Below are 21,481 nucleotides of genomic sequence, written 5' to 3'. Positions count from 1 at the left end.
ATAATGCAGATAATGCCAAGTGTTGATGAGGATGTGGAATAGCTTGGATTGTCTCACACTGCTAGTGGGAGGAAAAAAGGTCCGTCCCTCACGGCTCAGCAGTTCCAAGAGAAATTCACATATGTGTTAACCTAAAGACATGTACAAAGATATTCGACGCCATTAGTTTAGTGGGGAAATACTTGTTAAAGCCACAAGAAGATACTACTACATACCTATTAGAGGGTCTAAGAGATGTCTGTAAGAATGGACTATACCAAGTATAATAAGGATAAGAAAAAACAAACTCTTAGATATTCCTTCCTGGTGGAAATATAAAATGGTACAATCGGTTTGGAAAAAAATTTTTAAATTTCCTAAAAAGTTAAACATATACCTGCCACATAACCTGCTAATGGGTATTTACTCAAGAGAAGTGAAAGCATATGTCCATACAAAGACTTGTACAGGAATGTTCATAGCAACTTTATTTTCAATAGCCACAAACTGGAAACAACCTTAATGCATATCAGCAGTGAATAAGGGAAGCAAATTGTGGTATATCCTTACAATATAATACTATTCAGCAATAAAAAGGGGAAAAAACTGATGCACACAACATGGGTGGATCTCAAAATAATTCTGCTGAGTGAAAAGAGGCAGACAGAAAAGAATACATATTGTATATTTCCATTTATATAAAAGTCTAGAAAGTGCAAACTAAACCATAGTAAGAACAGGTCAGTGGTTGACTGTGGATTGGGATCAGTAGGAAGATGTGAGAGGGAGGGATTACAATGGCTCAGGAGGAAACTTTGTGGGTACTGAATGTTTTATGATCTTGACTTCAGTAGTAGTTTCATGTGTGTGTATTAAAATTTATCAGATTGTATATTTCACATATGTGCAGGTACATTAAGAATATCACAATGAAAGCAACTTAAAAACTACACAAAAGGCTCTGCTCTCAAGTTGATCATTGCAGAGAGCAGTAGATAGATAAACATACCATTATCTTGCACATATTTGGCTCAATTATAGAAGATTTTGGCAATGTGAAGAAGCAGGCCCATCCAGGAATGCCTTCTGTCTGGAAGAATCAGAAAGAATCCTTCTAGAGAGGGATGACTGGTGAAGTGTAGAGTTTTAAAGTAACGCAGTTTAAGACAGGGCTGGAGACGCACTTAGATACCAGATGGTGAAGGGCTTGTGTGCCATGTTAGGAAGATGTAAGTCAAGGAGAGAGGTAGGACCAATGAATATATTAACAATATTAATCCCATTTTTTGGAGGAGGACCAGTTTTCTCAGTAAGATTTATGATTCACAAATCTAATTATCAGTGTTGGGGGAGCGTAGGGGGGATAGGAAGATCCTGAACTCACCTTCTCCCACGGGCACACCAAAGCTACATGTGGAAGAATTCCTTCTGAAAAAGAACTGGAAATAGCTGAACTGCTCCCCTACAACAAAGAATAAAACGACCACATTTAGATGAGTAGGAGAGTAGAGATATGGTCTCACCAAAACCCCAACCCTGGTGTGCTGACCCACAATAGGGAGGGATCTCCAGAGTCCAGACTTTGTCCTGGAGAAGCAAGGGGTTTGTGCCCTACGTCAGGCACCTCAACCCTTGGGATGTACAGAGGAGCAATGAGTTCTCAAATATCTGGCTTAGAAAACCAATAGGGATTACATCCAAGGGACCTAAAAAAGTGGTAGGGAATGTAGAGACACTTTTCAAAGGACTTGTGTGTGGTTTTACTTGCCATAGAACCCAGTGCAAAAGCAGTTCAAACACAGTTTGAAAAGCACCTGGACTACATGTGAAAGAGATTCATTTGCTAACCTTAAGGCATCGGTTGAAGGGGCAGAGGACAGTTAGAACTCTCTCCAGAGACGAGGCATTGGCCAGTGGCATTTTTGCACTCTCCTTCTGGTGCAGAAAGGTGTGCAGACACAGCACCCCCCCCCCCCCCCACTTCCTTGCTGGGGCTGAAGGGTACAAATAATCACAGCATTCTCCTGCTGTCTTTCTGGAGCTGGTGGGTGCCTGCAGACATGACACGTTTCTGCCTCACAGAAGGCTGATGAGCACACACAGCCAAGGCATTCTTCCACTCGCTAAGGCTGGTGGGCATGCCGGCACCCTGCACTCTCCAGATGCATTGCAAAAGCCTACAGGCATGTGCACACTCCACACAAAGGATGCCTATTGATGCCTGGCCCTGGTAGCCATGGGGGCTTGTGTTCATGGGCTCCATGGAACTGGAACAATTGGAAAGAGAGTTCTTGGCAGACTCTCGCCCTCTGGGCACTGCACAGACAGTAGACTGAAACATCCAAAATCTTCCTGTGAAAAAGGCTTATTTACTTGTCTTGGAGTTTCAGCCTTACGGACGGGTTTCAGGTCTGCCACACACCTAGAGACTAGGAAGGAGCTCTCTTGGAATATAGGCAGGGAGACACCTTTCTTGAGCTCTCCCTGGCCTGGTGGTAGCTCACTGATACCTCACAGAAAGGAGCTTATATACCCATCTGGAGCCCTGAGTTTTGCAACTGTCACCCAGTGGGTGCCTCCAGATCTCCTGGTCTGGAAGCCAGCAGGGTTTATGATTGTGGCCCCACAGGATTGTATATATTTGCACACTTTAAAAGTTGTTGCCTGAAAGTCTGGCTTCCAATCAGCCTGCAAGTAGGTGCTAATTGAGATGCTTCCTCTTGGGACATAGACAGGTCTTGGCACACCCTCCACAACAGGGACCTATCAAGAATAAATCAGGATGGGTGGACAATCACAAATGTTTGGGAGACAACCAAGAGCTAGGGCAGGTTGAACAATAGGTTTCACCACTTATGGAAGGCCAATCTCTCAAGACTGGAAAGGTAGCTCTTTTGTCTGATACATACAAACACAGAGCATCAAGAAAATGAATACACAGAGGAATATGTTCCAAACAAAAAAATAAGATAAAACCTCAGAAAAATACCTCAATGAAATGGAAATAAATAACCCACATGATATGGAATTCAAAATAATGGTCAGCAAGATGCTCACCAAGCTCAGGATAAGAATGAAAGAACACACTGAGAATTTCAACGAAGAGATAGAAGATATAAGAAAGTGCCAAACAGAAGTCACAAGCCTGAAGAATACAATAACTGAACAGAAAGATACAGCAGACTAGGTGAAGTAAAAGAGCAAATCAAGGATCTAGAATACAGAACATGGGAACTCACCACAACAGAGCAGTAAAAGAAAAACGAATTTAAAAAGTGAAGATAGCTTACAGGACCAATAGCACACCACCAAGAGTAATAACATTCACGTTATAGGGGTCCTAGAAGGAGAAGAGAGAGAAAAGGGTGGAAAACTTATTTGAAGAAACAATAGCTGAAAACTTCCCTGACTTAGAAAAGGAACAGACATCCCGGTCCAGGGGGTCCAGAGAGTCTCAAATAAAATGAACTCAAATAGAGCCACACCAAGAGGCAATATAGTTAAAATGTCAAAAGTTAAAGACAAAGAGAAAATATTAAAAGCGGCAAGAGAAAACCAACTTGTTGTACACATGGGAACCCCAATAAGTCTGTCAGCAAAATTTTCAGCAGAAACTTTACAGGCCAAGGGAAAAGTAGCATGGTCAAAGGGCTGAAAGGAAAACAAAAAACTTTAAACCAAGGATATTCTAACTGGCAAAATTATCATTTAGATTTAAAGGTGAAATAAAGAGTTTTTCAGACATGCAAAAATTAAAGGAATTCATCACCACCAAACTGCCCTTACAAGAAATGTCAAAGGGATTTTTTAAGCTGAAAAAAAAAAGGGTCCTGATTAGTAACAAAAAATATATGAAAGGGAAAATACCAATGTTTAAAGTAAATATATAGTAAAAGTAGTGGGTTTATCACTTATAAAACTAGTTGAAGATTAAAAGACAAAAATATTAAAGTTAACTATAACTAAAATAATTAGTTAAAGGGCACAAAAATTAAAAAGATGTAAAATGAGAAATCAAAAACAAAATATGTTGTGGGGAGTAATTTTCTACCTACTTAAACAACTTAAAGTGGATGTTTTACACACACACATATGTTACATATATATATATATATATATATATATATATATATATATATATATATATGTCGAGATAGATATTACATATATATGGTGTTGCATATGTGTAAATATATACACACATATATATGTGATATATGTTATATGTTAAATAATGTTAATATATATATGTTATATATAATCTTAATGTTATTATATATATAATGTTATGTATATAAAATGATGTATGTGAACTTCTTGATAACCATAAAACAAAAACCTATAATAGATTCACAAAAGATAATAAGAAAGGAATCCAAATATAACAGTAAAGAAAGTCATCAAACCATGTGGGAAGAGGACAAGAGAAGAAAGGAGCAGAAAGGAACTACAAAAACAGCCAGAAAAGAATAAACAGAATGGCAATAAGTTCAAACCTACCAATAATCACTCTAAATATAAAGGGACTAAAATAAAACATATAGTGGCTAATGGATTAAGAAACAAGACTCATCTACATGCTGCCTACAAGTCACTCTATTCAGATGTACACGTATACACAAACTGAAAGCAAAGGGATGAAAAAATATATTCCACGCAAGTGAAAACAAAAGGAAGCTGGCGTATCTATACTCATATCGGACAAAACAGACTTTAAAACAAAGACTGTAACAACAGATAATGAAGGGCATTACATAATGGTAGAAGGTCAATCCAACAAGAAGGTATAACACTTATAAATACATATTCACCTAACGCAGAAGTACTTAAAATATACAAAGCAAATATTAACAGACCTAAAAGGAGAAATTGGCAGCAGTACAATAAGAGTGGGGGAATTTAATACCCCACTTACATCAATGAATAGATTTTCCAGACAGAAAATCAATAAGGGAATTTGGGCTTAAATGACACATTAGACCAGACGGCCTTAATAGATATATACAACATTCCATCCAATAGTAGCAGAATACACATTCTTTTCAAGTTCACATAGAACATGCTCCAGAATAGATCACATGTTAGACCACAAAACAAGCCTCAATAAGTTTAAGAAACTTAAAATCATATCAAGCATCTTTTCTGACCGCAATGGTATGAAGTAAGAAAGCAATTCCCCACTCCCAAAAAAAAAAAACACCCAAAAAACAGAAAAAATCACAACATAGGTGTAGATTAAACATGCTACTGAACAACTATTGGGTAAATGAAGAAATCAAAGGAGAAATAAAAAAAATACCTTGAGACAAATGAAAATGGACAAACATTTCAAAATCTATAGGGTGCAGTAAACGTGGTTCTAAGAGGGAAGTTCATAGTGATACAAGCCTTCATGAAGAAACACGGAAAATCTCAAATAAGGAATCTAACTTTACATCTAAAGGAATTAGAAAACAAACAAACCAACAAAGCCCCAAATTAACAGAAGAAAATTAATAATAAAGATCTGCAGAAATAACCACATTGGAGAATAAAAAGACAATAGAAAGGATCAATGAAACTAAGAACTGGTTCTTTGAAAAGATAAACAAAATGATAAATCTTTAGCTAGGCTCACCAAATTAAAAAAAAAGAGAGAGCTTAAATAAATAAAATCAGAAATGAAAAAGAAGTCAACAGTTAGCACAGAAGTACAAAGGATTATAACAGGCTGCTATGAACAATTACATGCCAACAAATTGGAAGACATGGATAAATTCTGAGAAATATACAATCTTCCAAGACCAGGTCGTGAAGAAATAGAAAATCAGAATAAACCAATTACTAGTAAGGAGGCTGAATCAGAATCAAAAATCTCTCAACAAATAAAAGTCCAAGACCAGATGGCTTCACTGGTGAATTTTACTGAACATTCAAAAAAAATTTAATACCTATCCTTCTCAAACTCTTTCAAAAAATTGAAGAGGAAAGAAAACTTCCAAACTCATTTTATGAGGCCAGCATCACCGTGATGCCAAAACCAGACAAAGACATCACACACACAAAAAATTATAGGCCAGTATTCCTGATGCAGGCCCAAATCCCCTAACCATAGGTGTGAAATCCTCAAAACCATTACAAAAGCAGTTACACCACAAAAAATCATAGGCCAATATCCCTTGAAAAGAAATGCAAAAATCCTCAGCAAAATATTAGTAAACCAAATTTAGTAATATTAGTAATATATTCAAAGGATCATACACCTTGATCAGGTGAGATTTATTACAGTGATGCAAAGATAGCTTAACATACACAAATCAATAAATGGAGACAAAATATTAACAAAATGAAAAATAAAAATCATATTATCATCCTAATAGATGTAGAAAAGTATTTGACAAGATTCAAAACCCAGGTATGGTAAATGCTCTCAACAAAGTGGGCATAGAGGGAATGTACTTCAACATAATAAAGGCCACATATGACAAGCCCACAGCTAATATCATACTCAAAAGCTGAAAGCTTTTCCTCTAAGATCAGGAACAAGACCAGGATGCCCATTATCCCCACTTTTATTCAACATAGTATTTTGTTTTAGAGAGAAAGAGAGGAGATAGGAGAGGGGCAGAGGGGGAGAAAGAGAGAGAGAGAGAGACAGAGAGAGAATCCCAAGCAGGCTCCAAGTTCAGCGTGGAGCCAGAGATCAACCCCTGAGCCGAAATCAAGAGTCTGATACTTAATTGACTGAGCCACTCAGGTGCCCCTATTCAACATAGTATTGGAAGTCCTAGCCACAGTAATTAGGCAAGAAAAATAAATAAAATAAAATTGGGAAGGAAGAAGCAAAACTGTCACTGTTTGCAGATGACATGATTTTATATATAGAAAACCCTAAAGAGCCCACCACATAACTGTTGGAACTAATAAACTAATTCAGTAAAATGCAGGGTATAAATAAATATACAAAAATTGTTTGCATTTCTATACGCTAACAAGGGACTAACAGAAAGAGAAATTTAGGAACCAGCCCCATTTACCATTGCATCAAAAAGAATAAAATATCAAGGACTAAATTTAACCAAGGAGATAAAAGACCTGTATACTGAAAACTATAAGATATTAATGAACAAAATTGAAGAAGACACAAATAAATGGAAAGCTATTCCATGCTCATGGAATGTTGAAATTATTATTGTTACAATGTCTACATTATCCAAAGAATTATACAGATTCAGTGCAGTCCCTGTCAAAATTCCAATGGCAGTTTTCACAGAAATAGAACAATCTTAGAATTTATTCAGAATCATAACTGAATTATAGTCCGTGTGTGTGTGTGTGTGTGGGTGTGTGTATAAATGAAATCTTAGCCTTTCATAAAATCTTTAATCTTCCAAAAACTCCTTCAAAAACAATAAAATCTTACCATTTGGGGCAACATGGATGGACTTGAGAGTAGTATGCTAATGAAATAAGTCAGAGAAAGACAAATGCCATATGATTTTACTTACATGTGAAATCTAAAAAACAAATAAATAAACAAAATCAAACAAAACTGGTCAATACAGAGAACAGAATGGTGACTGTACCAGAAGGGAAGGGGGTTGAGGGGATGGGGCTCGAGAAGTATGAACTTCCAGTCATAAAATAAATAAGTTATGGAGATGTTATCATGCAGCATAGTGACTATACTCAATAATGTACTCACGCATACTTGGAAGATGTCAGGAGAGTAAATCCTAAATGTGAGCATTGTATGGGAAGGGAGAGTAACTGGATTTATTTTGATCACTTCACAACAATTACAGATACTGAATCACTATGTTGTACACCTAAAACTAGTATAATATTATATGTCAATTATACCTGAATTAAAAATGTAAAAGAAATAAAGACCAATGGGCCTTGACTGAATTAATAACCTTGTTCATTTGCCCTCCACTCGTATTACTGACTGCATGCCCTAAAAAAAAGCACAAATATGAGTGTACTGGTTCCATTTCTCATGGATCTCTAGTGTTTACACCAGTCAGGACCAATAATTTGTCTTTGTCTTTTTGCATTATGTATTTCAAGTTACTTTGAATGTAAGTAAAACATATTTCTCTCCTTAACAGGATAAGTTAAATTTTTCTCCTAAGCTTGGGCTAAATAATGTATTGTGATGAAATCAATTTGCTTAAAGGTCCAGGGAAAGGGCTTTAGTGATAACATTCCCAAACTATTATGGTGAGGATCCCAAGTTAATTTTGCCTTCAGATGACTTTTAAGTTGGATGAGTAGGAGAAGAAGGAGAGGAAGCAGCAGTAAGAAAAGCAGAGGAGGAGGAGGAGGGGAAGGGAGTCAATTGAGAGTTATGTGAAACCCCATCATTAAATGCTTAATAAATAATTTAATAAAATTGCTATCAAAGCCCTTTCTGGAATGTTTATTGGAATCTCTTTTTTAATGCATTTGTCCTGGATTTGTAATTGCAAAATAGCCAGAAGGAGATTTACTCTTTTTGGTTTTCATTCTGTATTATTCTCTCCAGAGTACAAATAAATCCGGCATATGGATTTTATTTTTTAAAGCCTCAGAAAGAAAATAAATTTGTTGGTGTTGCCAAAGGGAACAGGTTCTGACTCTCAATGTGTTAAAACAGCCAGGATTTTTTAGTACCTCTATTATCTTATTTGTCTTTTTGTTTAGTCCCCACAACAAGCCTACTAAGTAATTTTTGTTACACTTATTTAGAGATGAAGGCAATGGAGGGGTAGAGATTACCTAGACTGCTCAAAAGTAAATAGTTAACAATTAGGGTCTACCAGCTCTGCTAACTTAAACCCGGGTCGGTTGTATTCAAAGCCCATGCTATTTACTTCACTTCATATTTATTCAGGTAGGTTTTGTATATTAGTGATTTTTTTTAATGTTTATCTATTTATTTTGAGAGAGAGAGAGAGAGAGAGAGAGAGAAAAGCACAAGCAGGGGGCGGGAAGAGAGAGAGGGAGAGAGAGAATCCCAAGCAGGCTCCATGCTCTCAGCACAGAGAGCCTGGAACTCACAAAACACGAGATCATGACGTGAGCAGAAACCGAGTCAGGCACTTAACTGACTGAGCCACCCAGGTACCCCAAGAGATTTTTTAAGTATAGATGATACAGCCTTCATGTTAACCACTCAAAAATTATTATTATTATTATTATTATTATTATTATTATTGGAGGACAATTTGGTGACATCTCCTGTCCTTTTTTTAACTTGTTTTATTTTTTATTTTTCTAAATTTACATCCAGTTAACTAGCATATAGTGCAACAATGATTTCAGGAGTGGATTCCTTAATGCCCCTGACCCATTTAGCCCATCCCCCTCCCACAACCCCTCCCATAACCCTCAGTTTGTTGTCCATATTTATGAGTCTCTTCTGTTTTGTCCCCCTCCCTGTTTTTTTTATTTTTTTTTTAATTTTTTTCAACGTTTTTATTTATTTTTGGGACAGAGAGAGACAGCATGAACGGGGGAGGGGCAGAGAGAGAGGGAGACACAGAATAGGAAACAGGCTCCAGGCTCTGAGCCATCAGCCCAGAGCCTGACGCAGGGCTCGAACTCCCGGACCGCGAGATGGTGACCTGGCTGAAGTGGACGCTCAACCGACTGCGCCACCCAGGCGCCCCTCCCCCTCCCTGTTTTTATATTATTTTGTTTCCCTTCCCTTATGTTCATCTGTTTTGTCTCTTAAAGTCCTCATATGAGTGAAGTCATATGATTTTTGTCTTTCTCTGATTGACTAATTTCACTTAGCATAATACCCTCCAGTTCCATCCACATAGTTGCAAATGGCAAGATTTCATTCTTTTTGATTGCCAAGTAATACTCCTACACACACACACACACACACACACACACACACACACACACACACACCGCATCTTCTTTATCCATTCATTCATTGATGGACATTTGGGCTCTTTCCATACTTTGGCTATTGTGGATAGTTCTGCTATAAACATTGGGGTGTATGTGCTCCTTCAAAACAGCACACCTGTATCCCGTGGATAAATGCCTAGTAGTGCAATTGCTGGGTCATAGGGTAGTTCTATTTTTAGTTTTTTGAGGAACCTCCATACTGTTTTCCAGAGTGGCTGCACCAGCTTGCATTCCCCACCCCAATTTTTTTTTAAATAGAAAATGGACCTAATTTTCAGACTATGTTTTCTACGCTCCACATTCTTTTTCCCCTACATGTACTCAACCTTTATAAATGATTAGCTGGAGGGAAAAATTAAGGGATTTATCTTGTCTCCTCCCTGGATGCCCCCCATCCCCCACTGTTATGTATCAGTTTGAGATGGTTTTGCTCCAACTTGCCTTTTTTCATCTCACAGTGAATGATACAAGGATAACCTAAGTGAGCTAATCAGAGTCTATCCACAGGATTTTTGTGACGGTATCTAAGAAAAAAAGCTCTCTTTTTTTCTTGATTTTTTTTTTTTAATTTGTAAAAGTCAGCAGCTTTCCTCAGGTGGTGAAAGAATGAAGGCGATGGTCCGAGAGAAGTGGATATAGGGAAATAGCAGAGCCCCTGAACTCTTAATTTTCCAGGCTTCAATTGTTTTAAGGGCCAAATTCATCCCTCCCCTTACCACAATTTACTTCTTCAGTTGTACCTGGGATCTTGAGAGTCTGGCGATCTTTTTTTGTCAATGTGAGCCCAAGATGATTTTCTGTAACTTGTCACCAAAAGTCTTAACAGATGCAAGCCCATCAGCAGAGCAGTGTTTCTGTTATCATTTTAAAGTTGGGTTGACAATTCTGGCCCACAAAAAGGATAAGCGGCTGTGAAATAACACTCATGCATTTTCAAAAATATTAAAATAAGTGGTATTTAAAAGGTCTATCTAAACAGTGTTTCCAAAAGGTAATACTTATCACAATTGGATTTTAAAGACACAAACACTTGGATATAACTAGTAACTTTTACATCTATCTTAATTATTCATCAGTACTAGTTCTAGTCCCAGGTTTTGGTTACAAATTTTTTAACCAGATCAATATGCCTCATTTAAGCAGGAAATACGTCATTAAAAGGACAGTGCAGGCATTTCTGTAGCAGTAATGGTGGCATAGCTTGGGTGGGACAGTCCTCTTCTCTCAGTAACAATGACAAACTCTGGATAAAAAGAAAAAAAACACCCCTATTTGAAACCACTAGGGTATCTAAAAGGAGGCAGGAACTTGAGGGAATCAAACATTTGGAAGAAGGAAACCAAATTCGATGAACTCTCCATTTACATAGTTTTTCCATGAAGGCACACACTCCAATCCCCAGGGCCTGGGGGTAGCTAGAACTCAAGCAGAAAGGTATAGTTTTATTGGTTTCATGTTTCAAAGAACTGAACTTAAGGCTAAGAGGACTGCTATGAATTAAGGGGGAAAAAAGGAGGGATCTCTAGAGGGTAAAATCCCTAAATATGTATATAAACTTCCATTGAATCTTTAACTGCATGTGTATAGGAGAGGCTTCATGTGGCAGAGAAGAAAGAAAAAGCTGAAGTTTTAAAATCAGAGCAGAGATTTCAGCTGCTGTCTATTGTAGGGGAGGCATTTTGAAGTTTGGATCCATCCGGGTAAAAGGATTTGATAAACAACTTAAGCTTTCTATTCAAACCCCAAAGAGAAATTCCCTAAGAGTGAATGCTCTTTCCCAGGTCTATGGATTCTTTCTAAGACTGAGGAAGGGTGCCTGGATAGCTTAGGTGGTTAAGCATCTGACTTTGGCTTAGGTCATGATCTGATGGTTCATGGGTTTGAACCCCGTGTTGGGCTCGGTGCTGACAGCTCAGAGCTTGGAGTCTGCTTCAGATTCTGTGTCTCCTTCTCTTTCTGCCCCTCCCCTGCTTGTGCTCATTCTCTCTGTCTCTCAAAAATAAGTAAATGTTAAAGAAATTTTTTTAAATAATGAGGAAAAATCCTAAGCAGATTCAGCATAGAAAATATAATACCAAGGCTCAACTAATTCAAGATTATCATGCAGTAGTTAAACTTCTGGCTAGATAGACATCTCTTCCACAATATCCAGTATACAATAATTAAAAAAAAATATATGCAAAGAAATTGAAAACTGTGACTCATAGTCAAGAGTCAAAGTAGCCAAAGGGAACAGAAATCAAGGTGATATACATTATTATAGGTCATATAAATATATTTAGGGACTTAAAGGGTAAAACTGTCATAATGAGTGCACTGATGGGGCATTTCAACAGAAAAAATAAAACTATAAAAACAAAGAACTAAATTGATATTTTGAAATTAAATAATACATTTAAAAATAACCTATAGATTAAAGTAAAAACAACATTAAAAACGATTTTAAACTGAATGAAAATGAAAATGAAATATGTGCAATTGTGGGATGCGGACAAAGCAGCACTAAGAAAGAAGTTTACAGTTTTTTCATGTTCATTTTATTTTTGAGAGACAGAGAGACAGAGCGTGAGTGGGGGAGGGGCAAAGAGAGAGGGAGACACAGAATCCAAAGCAGGCTCCAGGCTCTGAGCTGTCAGCACAGAGCCCGATGCAGGGCTCAAACTCACGAACTGCGAGATCCTGACCTGAGCTGAAGTCGGCCACTTAACTGATGGAGCCACACAGGCACCTGGGAATTTTATAGTTTTAAATGCTTATATTAAGAAGTAAGAAAGTTTTAAAATAAATGACCTAAATTTTCATTTAAAAGAGTTTGAAAAAAAATGAGCAAAGAAAGTAAGAAGAAAATTGAAAAAGGTAAACAAAAATAAATAAAGAAATAAACAATAGAAAAAACTAACAAATGCACAAGTCATTTATTTGTAAAGATTAATAAAATTGATAAACCCAAGAGAAACATAGAAAAAACACCAATGAAAGCATCCTTAAGAATGAGGAGGAGAGATCTTCTAAAGAAAGAGAAAGTGAATTCAAGACAGAGGGAACCACTTGTACTAAGGTATGAAAATGTTCAGATAGGTGTCAGTTGTTTGGCGTCTGTGGAAAGGGTAAGAAGAGGAAGGTCTCCAGTAGTGAGGACACAGGCCAGGAAGTGCCCCTTTAAAACATGACATAAATTCTGGGTTGGCAATAATCTTCAAATAAGAATATGAAGGGTTTGACACCATATTCTTACTCAGTATGTAACCAATGATTCAAAAAGTTCTTGAAGCAAATGTAGAACTGAGAAATAATTGCCCAACTTGTAAAACTTAACAGAAGTGAAAGGAAAAAGGCCTCGTCTCTAATGTAATTCTCAGACTTCAGACTGCACGCTCCATTCAGACAGAAAGAAATCATTCTTACTGTCTTCTAGGGAGAAATACATTTCATATTCTCTCACTGCCCCCTCCCCAACTAAGACCGAATACGTAGGATTACTAGGCTTTGTTTCCACCTTCTTTTTTCGTTTTGAAGATGTTCTAGAGATGGTAGGAAGCATCTCTGGCTCTCACCAGGCCCCAGAGGGGTCTCACCCCAGGGCTGATTGATATAACATGTTCAATGACTGGAGGGTAACTTGTGCTCTGTGCAATATCAGTATGCAGCACGCGTTCATTACATGTTCAACACAAACAACATCAAAAGGGAGTGTTCTCTTTCACGATGTTGATATAAATCTTGTGGATCAGTTTGGGGATTTCAAGGAATGTTCCCCTAAACCACACATGTTCTTGGGAAAGCAGCAAATATGTGTGTAGCTCAATAGCAAGATGTTTGAGCCAAAGGGTTGCATTTCCTTGGTTCCATTGAAATTTCACGTAGATACGTATATTATTCTCTTGAGGAGAAAGGGGGTCAGCAGGCAGTATAGTAAAATCAAAGAACGTTAGATTTCAAAGAAAACTTAATGTTCACCTTATCTGCATATCATTTTACAAATGGGAACAATGCTTTGTTCAAAGTTCATGCAGCTGGTAAAAAATAGTCCCAGAACCAAGGTCTGTTGACTCATGATCTTTCCTGTAGCTTAGCAAAACTTTATTTTTACTAATACCTCATCCAAATTACTCACAATATTATTATTATTATTAACTCCCCGTAGTTACTTAGATGTACTTACCTACTTACTTTTGTTGTTGTTGTTATTACTGTTTCCTGCATGGTGCTCCTAAGTTAGTTTAATTTTTTTCTGATCCGAGTATATATCCTTAAGTTAGAGTTCTATAAGTAAGGATCTATTGATGGTAAACTTTATCAAATGTGCATGGAAATATCTTCATTTCATCTTGATTATTAAAAAAATTGTTTAACTGTGTATGGAATTTTGAGTATAAAATTTTAGGTGGCTATAAAAGATCTTTTACTTTCAGCATTTTAAAAACATTATTTCATTGCCTTCTGGTCTTTATTATCACTGCTGAGAAGTTGCTATTATTCTAATCGTAGCTCTTTTGTACAGAACTGTCTTTTCCCTTTGGCTATTTTATTTTTTATTTTTTTAAGTGTATTTATTTATTTTTAGAGAGCCAGAGAGAGCAAGAAGGGAGGGGCAGAGAGAGAGAGGAAGAGAGAGAATCTCACACAGACTCCACACTGTCAGCACAGAGCCCAATGCAGGGCATGAACTCATGAACTGTGAGATCATGACCCAAGCCAAAGCCAAGAGTCAGATGCTTAACCAACTGATCACCCAGATGCTCATCCCTTTGGTTATTTTTAAGATTATATTTTTATCTTGGGGCTCTGCAGTTTCACTATTATGTATCTAAATAATGATTTTTATTTTTCTTCATCCTGCTTGGGAGTCAGCGTATTTTGTCAAACTGAGTGTTCATATATTTTATCAATTATGGAAATTTTAAGATATGACCATCCAATGTTACTTTTATCTTTTCTATATACTCTTGTTATTTTCCTGTTACTATTTTAAGATATTTTCCATTCTATAGAAATGAAACTTTTCATTCTATCTTTCATGTCTCTCTAAAACTTTCACACATCCTGTTTCTTTATTTTCTTCCCAATTCTAGCTTCCAGTGCTGTAATCCTCTCTTCAGCTGTGTCTATTATGCAATTATGTTTCTCTACTGAGCTTAATCTCAGTAACTATGTTTTAATGTCTAGAAACGTCATTTGTTTCATTTTCAAAATTTCCTGATCATTTTTACTGTCTTCTTCTTTCACTGTGATTTATCCTTCTTGTATATCTTTAATAATTTTAAACATACATATTTTAGTAATATCTTATTGAATTTAGTTCTATGAATTTAGATTCTTGGGGTGCCAATTTTTCTAATATTGTACCTACCATCTTCTTGGGTTTGTTTTCTTATGTGTTTTCTAATTTTTCATTATGAGCTCACTTTCACTGGGAAGAATGAATAATTCTGTGAAAATGAAATGCAATCATATTTGAGGCAGTGTTGCTAAGGTGTGGTTCTACATTTGCTTGTACCGGATAATTTGGGAATTTTCCCATTACATAACCAGGTTTTATGTCTAGCTCTCGGCATTGGTATTTGTACACCACAGAAACTAAAATCTTTGGAAGTGCAGAAAAATTTCATTTAGATTTTATTCTAGAAAAGGATTATAGCTAGTAAGGTAGGGCAGGTGAGTTGCTTTTCTAAGCTTTTCTTTTTTTTCTAAGCTTTTCTAAGGATATGGAGATCTACCAGATGCCATTTCTAGTGCTTTTGCATGGAAAACTGAACTTAGTATCCAGCATGTGAAATTTCGAAAATTCTAAAAGGGAGAGAATCTCATCCTGGCCAAAATGAACCTCCCTTCCAACACTGACAACAAGTAGCAGCTTGTATTCCAAAGGACGTAGAGCTAGAAAATTCACGTTCTGTACTTAACATTCCCAAAATGTTCAAGCTGCTCTTTCCTTCTTTGAAAACCGAGTGCACAAGACATCCTTAAATATGGTTAGCATCATGGACTTCTAAGTTTTATCTTCCTGCTACAATACAGGCTGGCTTCCTGCAGATACACATGGCTTCCAGGATGTACATCTCAGGTGGGATCAGATGCAGATAGTTTGTGGCTCTCATAGCAAGGGACTGATCTGAAAGCTCAGGACTAGGTTCTGTTGGTACTCGTTTGATTTTAAGGATGAGAACAACGGTGACTAACATTGAGATTATTATGATTCACATGGGCCAGACAATATGTAATTTTTACATTACATCAATTATGTCACTTAATCATTCCAAACCCCCTAAGTCCTCTACTTTATCAATCAGAAAAGTGTAACTTGGGGAATTTAAAACTTGCACATGGTCATGGACTTCAGGGAATTGGGATTTGAGTTCAGGAGATCTGATTCCTGCATCACACTCTTAAGCTCAATGCATTTTGCTGCTACTGCTATTGATACCTGTTTTTCTAGCACGTAATGGAGACAAAACAATTTTTAAAGCAACAAACAGCTGCATCCAGAGCCGTTACAGCACTTGAAGCATAATTATCAAACACAATAGTGTTCTATGGCCATTTCAATTTCAACACTTGTCCTATTTCCCTATGAACCACCAAAATGTTCCCCAAGTGTCACTAATTAGGTATATGTATTTTCCAGATCGTGCTTGCTCCCAGAGGCAGCTTGAAAATCCTTTGTTGGTTATTGTGTCCTGAGTTTCACTTTGAAAAGAATGGTTTCCATAATGCTTTTTAGTTACAAAAATTTTAAATAAGATTGAAAGGAGATAGGTAGTATTTTGGCAGTTGTTAGCCCTCCTAGAATTTGTCAGGGCAGAGTAAGCAACAGGTATTAACTACTTTTTTAGTCATTCAGCTTCCTCCAAATCTAAGTGTCACCTCCCCAATATTCCCATATTTTCTTCATCTGCTCAACCTTGTGTGCTGGCCTGGGTGACAGTTAACGGTGTGCCAGGAACGGCAGCTGATGCAACTCCTAAGAGAAAATAGTGGGGTTTTTTTCCAGCAAAAGCAAAAGAAAACAAAGTAAATTCCATCTTCTGAAAATATTTTTTCTATCGTAAAAGCACATTATTACTCAAAATTTGGAAAATAGAAAGAAGGAAGAAAACTCTACTCCAGTTTTACCAGCCAAGACAATCATTGTTAACAGATTTGTGTATTTCCACCTTATCTCTTTTTTTTAAATTTTTCTAAACGTTTATTTATTCTTGAGAGAGAGAGAGAGCAGAGGAGGGGCAGAGAGAGAGGGAGATATAGAACTGAAGTAGGATCCAGGCTCTGAGCTATCAGCACAGAGCCCAAGGAGGGGCTCAAACTCACAGACTGTGAGATCATGACCTAAGCCGAAGTCGATGCTTAACTGACTGAGCCACCTTGTCTCTTTTATTTGTATAGTTTTGCCCTTTTGGTTTTGATAGTTAGGATCATACCATAGAATCAAATATCTTCAGGTTTTTGTTTTTCCTGATATTGTAACAAGTGCTTCTCCAAACGCTGTCTCTATGGAGACACACATGCTCCCCATGTTTAGTGTGGGTGGTTCCTGAATTGGGGGTGCCAAACGTTTACTGCTATATAGAGTCCTTAAACAGTAGACCCCCATGGAGTTGTGTTTTCTGGAAGGTGAGCCTGGAAAGTACCCTTCTGTTCTCTTCACATCTTCTCCTGGACTCTTAAAACGCCTCCTGCCAAGATTTCTTCTGGTTGCCTTCATCTAAGTTTTGGTTAATCCTAATGGATACCAGTGTTGTATAACACTGCACTTTATAATGGCAAAGGACCCTCACCAACTCTTAACTGCCTGCTAATCTTTTGTAAACCAATTTCTTGAAGTTATCTTGAGTCATTGTGAAATAAATATTTTGACATGCTGGACAATAGGCTTCATTTTCACTCATTCCTTCCTAGGCTCTGCACTATCATTTAATTACATTCTATTGGCCGTTAGGGGTCAGAACTCTTTATCAGAACTCAAAATAGTTATCAGAAGGAGAGGCCACTGAAGAATAAACCAGATGATCTTAGCAATCACTCAGGTTAGGGGAATGGCATTCAATGGCCAGGGTCTCATCTGCTTACATAGGTTTAATAGCAGTTAAAACATTAGTAGTGTTAATATATGTTTCTCCCATGTTTTAATTGCTATTGAACCTATACAAGCAGATGAGACCCTGGCCAGTGAGTGCCATTGTGTGTGGAGAGAGAGAGAAGGCAAGAGAAATATTACAGAGATAAATAGCATTATGACCAGTCAGCCCTTCAACAACATAAGTGCAGTCCAACTTTAAAAAGAGTTTCCTTGCATCACATTCTAAGCTCCTTGATGTGTTTATATCTGTGCCCTTCATAGTGCTAAGCAGAATGCCTTCACATACATGCTCAGTGAGTATTTCCTTTCACCCCTCTGAAAGTCTTTCAGTTGGATCACTCACGGCTGCTGGAGTAAAAGTACCCACCCAAAGGAACAGGGAGGCACAATGAGGCCTTTATGAATGCCATTTGCCACATCCCTGGGCTGGATATAACATCATCCAGTTTTCTGTGACCAAATTGCTGATGCCTTTGAAGTTTCAGGAATCCACTGGGAGTCTTGGAACATATTCCCCATGGGTAAGGTGGGGGGGCACTGAAGACATATATAGTCCATAATAATCCATATATAGTCCATAATATATTATACATAATAATCACATAGTTGTAAATAGTGGGTACATAATAGCCACATATATCATACAAATGGCATAAACATTGTAACTAATGTTTTCTTGATATCTCACAGCCTGTAAAGAACTTGTTTGTTTGTTTGTTTGTTTGTTTTGATACAACTCTAGGAAGGCGTGGAAGGAATACTTAACATTTTGCATGAGTTGAAATAGCTGAGAGAAATATATAATATGATGAATGACAGAATCACATTTAAAACAATATTGGCACCTACCTCAACATCATAAAAGCCATATATGAAAAGCCCACAGCCAATATCATCCTCAATGGGGAAAAAGTGAGACCTTTCTCCATAGGGTCAGGAACACAACAGGGATGTCCACTCTCACCACTGTTGTTCAACATATTACTGGAAGTCCTAGTCCCAGCAATCAGACAAAAAAAAAAAAAAAGGGCATACAAATTGGTAAAGAAGAAGTCAGACTTTCACTCTTCACAGATGACATGATACTCTACATAGAAAACACGAAAGACTCCATCAAAAAACTGCTAGAACTGATACATGAATTCAGCAAAGTTGCAGGATATAAAATCAATGTATAGAAATCAGTTGCATTTCTATACACCAATAATGAAACAGCAGAAATAGAAATCAAGGAATTGATCCCATTTACAATAGCACCAAAAAACCATAAGATACCTAGGAATAAACCTAACCAAAGAGGTAAAATATGTACACACTGAAAACTACAGAAAGCTTATGAAAGAAATTGAAGAAGACACAACGAAATGGAAAAACATTCCATGCTCATGGACTGGAAGAACAGATATTGTTAAAATGTTGATACTACACAAAGCAATATACACATTCAAAGCAATACCCATCAAAATAGCACCGGCATTCTTCACAGAGCTAGAACAAACAATCCTAAAATTTGTATGGAACCAGAAAATACCCCAAATAGCCAAAGCAATGTTGAAAAAGCAAAGCAAAGCTGAAGGCATCACAATTAAGGACTTTAAACTGTATTACAAAGCTGTAATCATCAAGACAGTATGGCACTAGGACAAGAACAGACACATGCATCAATGGAACAGAATAGAGAACCCAGAAATGGACCCATAAGTGTATGGCCAACTAATCTTCAACAAAGCAGGAGAGAGTACCCAATGGAAAAAAGACAGTCTCTTCAGCAAATGCTGCTGGGAAAATTGGACAACATGCAGAACTATGAAACTGGACCACTGTCTTATACTATACAAAAAAATAAACTCAAAATGGATGAAAGAGAGGAAACCATCAAAATCCTACAGTGCAAAACAGGCATCAACCTCTTTGACTTTGGCTGCAGCAACTTCTTACTAGATATGTCTCTGTAGGCAAGAGAAACAAAGGCAAAAATGAACTATTAGGACCTCATCAAGATAAAAAGCTTCTGCACAGCAAAGGAAACCATCTACAAAACTGAAAGGCAACTGATGGAGTGGGAGAAGATATTTGCAAATGACATATTGGATATTGGTTGGTATCCAAAATCTATAAAGAACTTACCAAACTCGGGGCGCCTGGGTGGCGCAGTCGGTTAGGCGTCCGACTTCAGCCAGGTCACGATCTCGCGGTCCGTGAGTTCGAGCCCCGCGTCGGGCTCTGGGCTGATGGCTCAGAGCCTGGAGCCTGTTTCCGATTCTGTGTCTCCCTCTCTCTCTGCCCCTCCCCCGTTCATGCTCTGTCTCTCTCTGTCCCAAAAATAAATAAACGTTGAAAAAAAAAATTAAAAAAAAAAAAAAAAAGAACTTACCAAACTCAACACCCAAAACAAACAAAAAATCCAGTGAAGAAATGGGCAGAAGACATGAATAGACACTTTTCCAAAGACATCCAGATGGCTGATAGACACATGAAAAGATGCTTAGCTTCACGTATCATCAGATAAATACAAATCAAAACCACAATGAGATCCCACCTCACATCTGTCAGAATGGCTAAAACTAACAACTCAGGAAACAACAGATATTGGTAAGGATGTGGTGGTGAAAGGGGAACTCTTTTGCACTGCTGGTGGAAAGGCAAACTGGTGCAGTCACTCTGGAAAACAATGGCGGTTCCTCAAAAAATTAAAAATAGAACTACCCTATGACCCAGCAATTGTACTGCTAGTTATTTAAAGGATACAAAAATGCTGATTTCAAGGCAGCACATGTACCCCGATATTTACAGCATCACTGTCAACAATAGCCAAATTATGGAAAGAGCCCAAATGTCCATCAACTGATGAATGGGTAAAGAATAGGTGATACACACACACACACACACACACACACACACACACACACACACAAAATGGAATATTGGAATATTACTTGGTGATCAAAAAGAATGAAATCTAGCTATTTGCAACAATGTGGTTGAAAGTAGACTGTATTATGCAAAGCAAAATAAGTCAGAGAAAGACAAATATCATATGATTTCACTCATACATGGAATTTAAGAAACAAAGCAGATGAACATAGGAGAAGGGAAGGAAAAATAAGATGAAAACAGAGAAGGAGGCAAACCATAAGAGACTCTTAAATACAGAAAACAAACAGGGTTGCTGGCAGGATAGGTGGGCAGGGGGATGGGCTACATGGGTGATGGGCATTAAGGAGAGCACTTGTTAGGATGAGGGCACTTGTTGGGTTCTCCTCCTGAAACCGATACTACATTTTATGCTAACTAATTTGAATTTAGATAAATAAATTAAAAATCAATCAATCAAACAACCCAAGACTGGCAGGTAAAATGGTGAGCAGAAAAAGAAACAATTGGACATAAAATGTAACTAGACCCAAGTAAAGTCTTATACTTAGGAGGGGGAAAAATTCAAAATTCTTCACCAGGATCCATTTATTCAAACCTTTATTGAGCATCTTTTATGTGCCACCCACTCTCATAGGCCTTGGAGGTACAGCAGTAAACAGG

At 37.4% G+C, this 21,481-nt stretch overlaps 1 long non-coding RNA gene across 1 annotated transcript; it reads right to left on the bottom strand.

Annotated features, from left to right (window-relative positions):
- Positions 1–54: 54 nt before the first annotated feature.
- On the bottom strand, positions 55–1,434 carry LOC147580425 (uncharacterized). The gene is made up of 3 exons (XR_015251946.1): positions 1,364–1,434; positions 989–1,069; positions 55–131 (listed from the first exon to the last, which is right to left on the bottom strand). It is a non-coding gene; the product is annotated as an uncharacterized LOC147580425 (long non-coding RNA).
- Positions 1,435–21,481: the final 20,047 nt, after the last annotated feature.

The sequence above is a fragment of the Puma concolor genome, chromosome B3, assembly GCF_028749965.1.
Source record: "Puma concolor isolate L17-30 chromosome B3, mPumCon1.1.hap2, whole genome shotgun sequence".
NCBI classification, from domain to species: domain Eukaryota; kingdom Metazoa; phylum Chordata; class Mammalia; order Carnivora; family Felidae; genus Puma; species Puma concolor.
The sequence above is the reverse complement of the archived record's forward strand: the minus strand, read 5'-3'. Positions and strand labels throughout refer to the sequence as shown.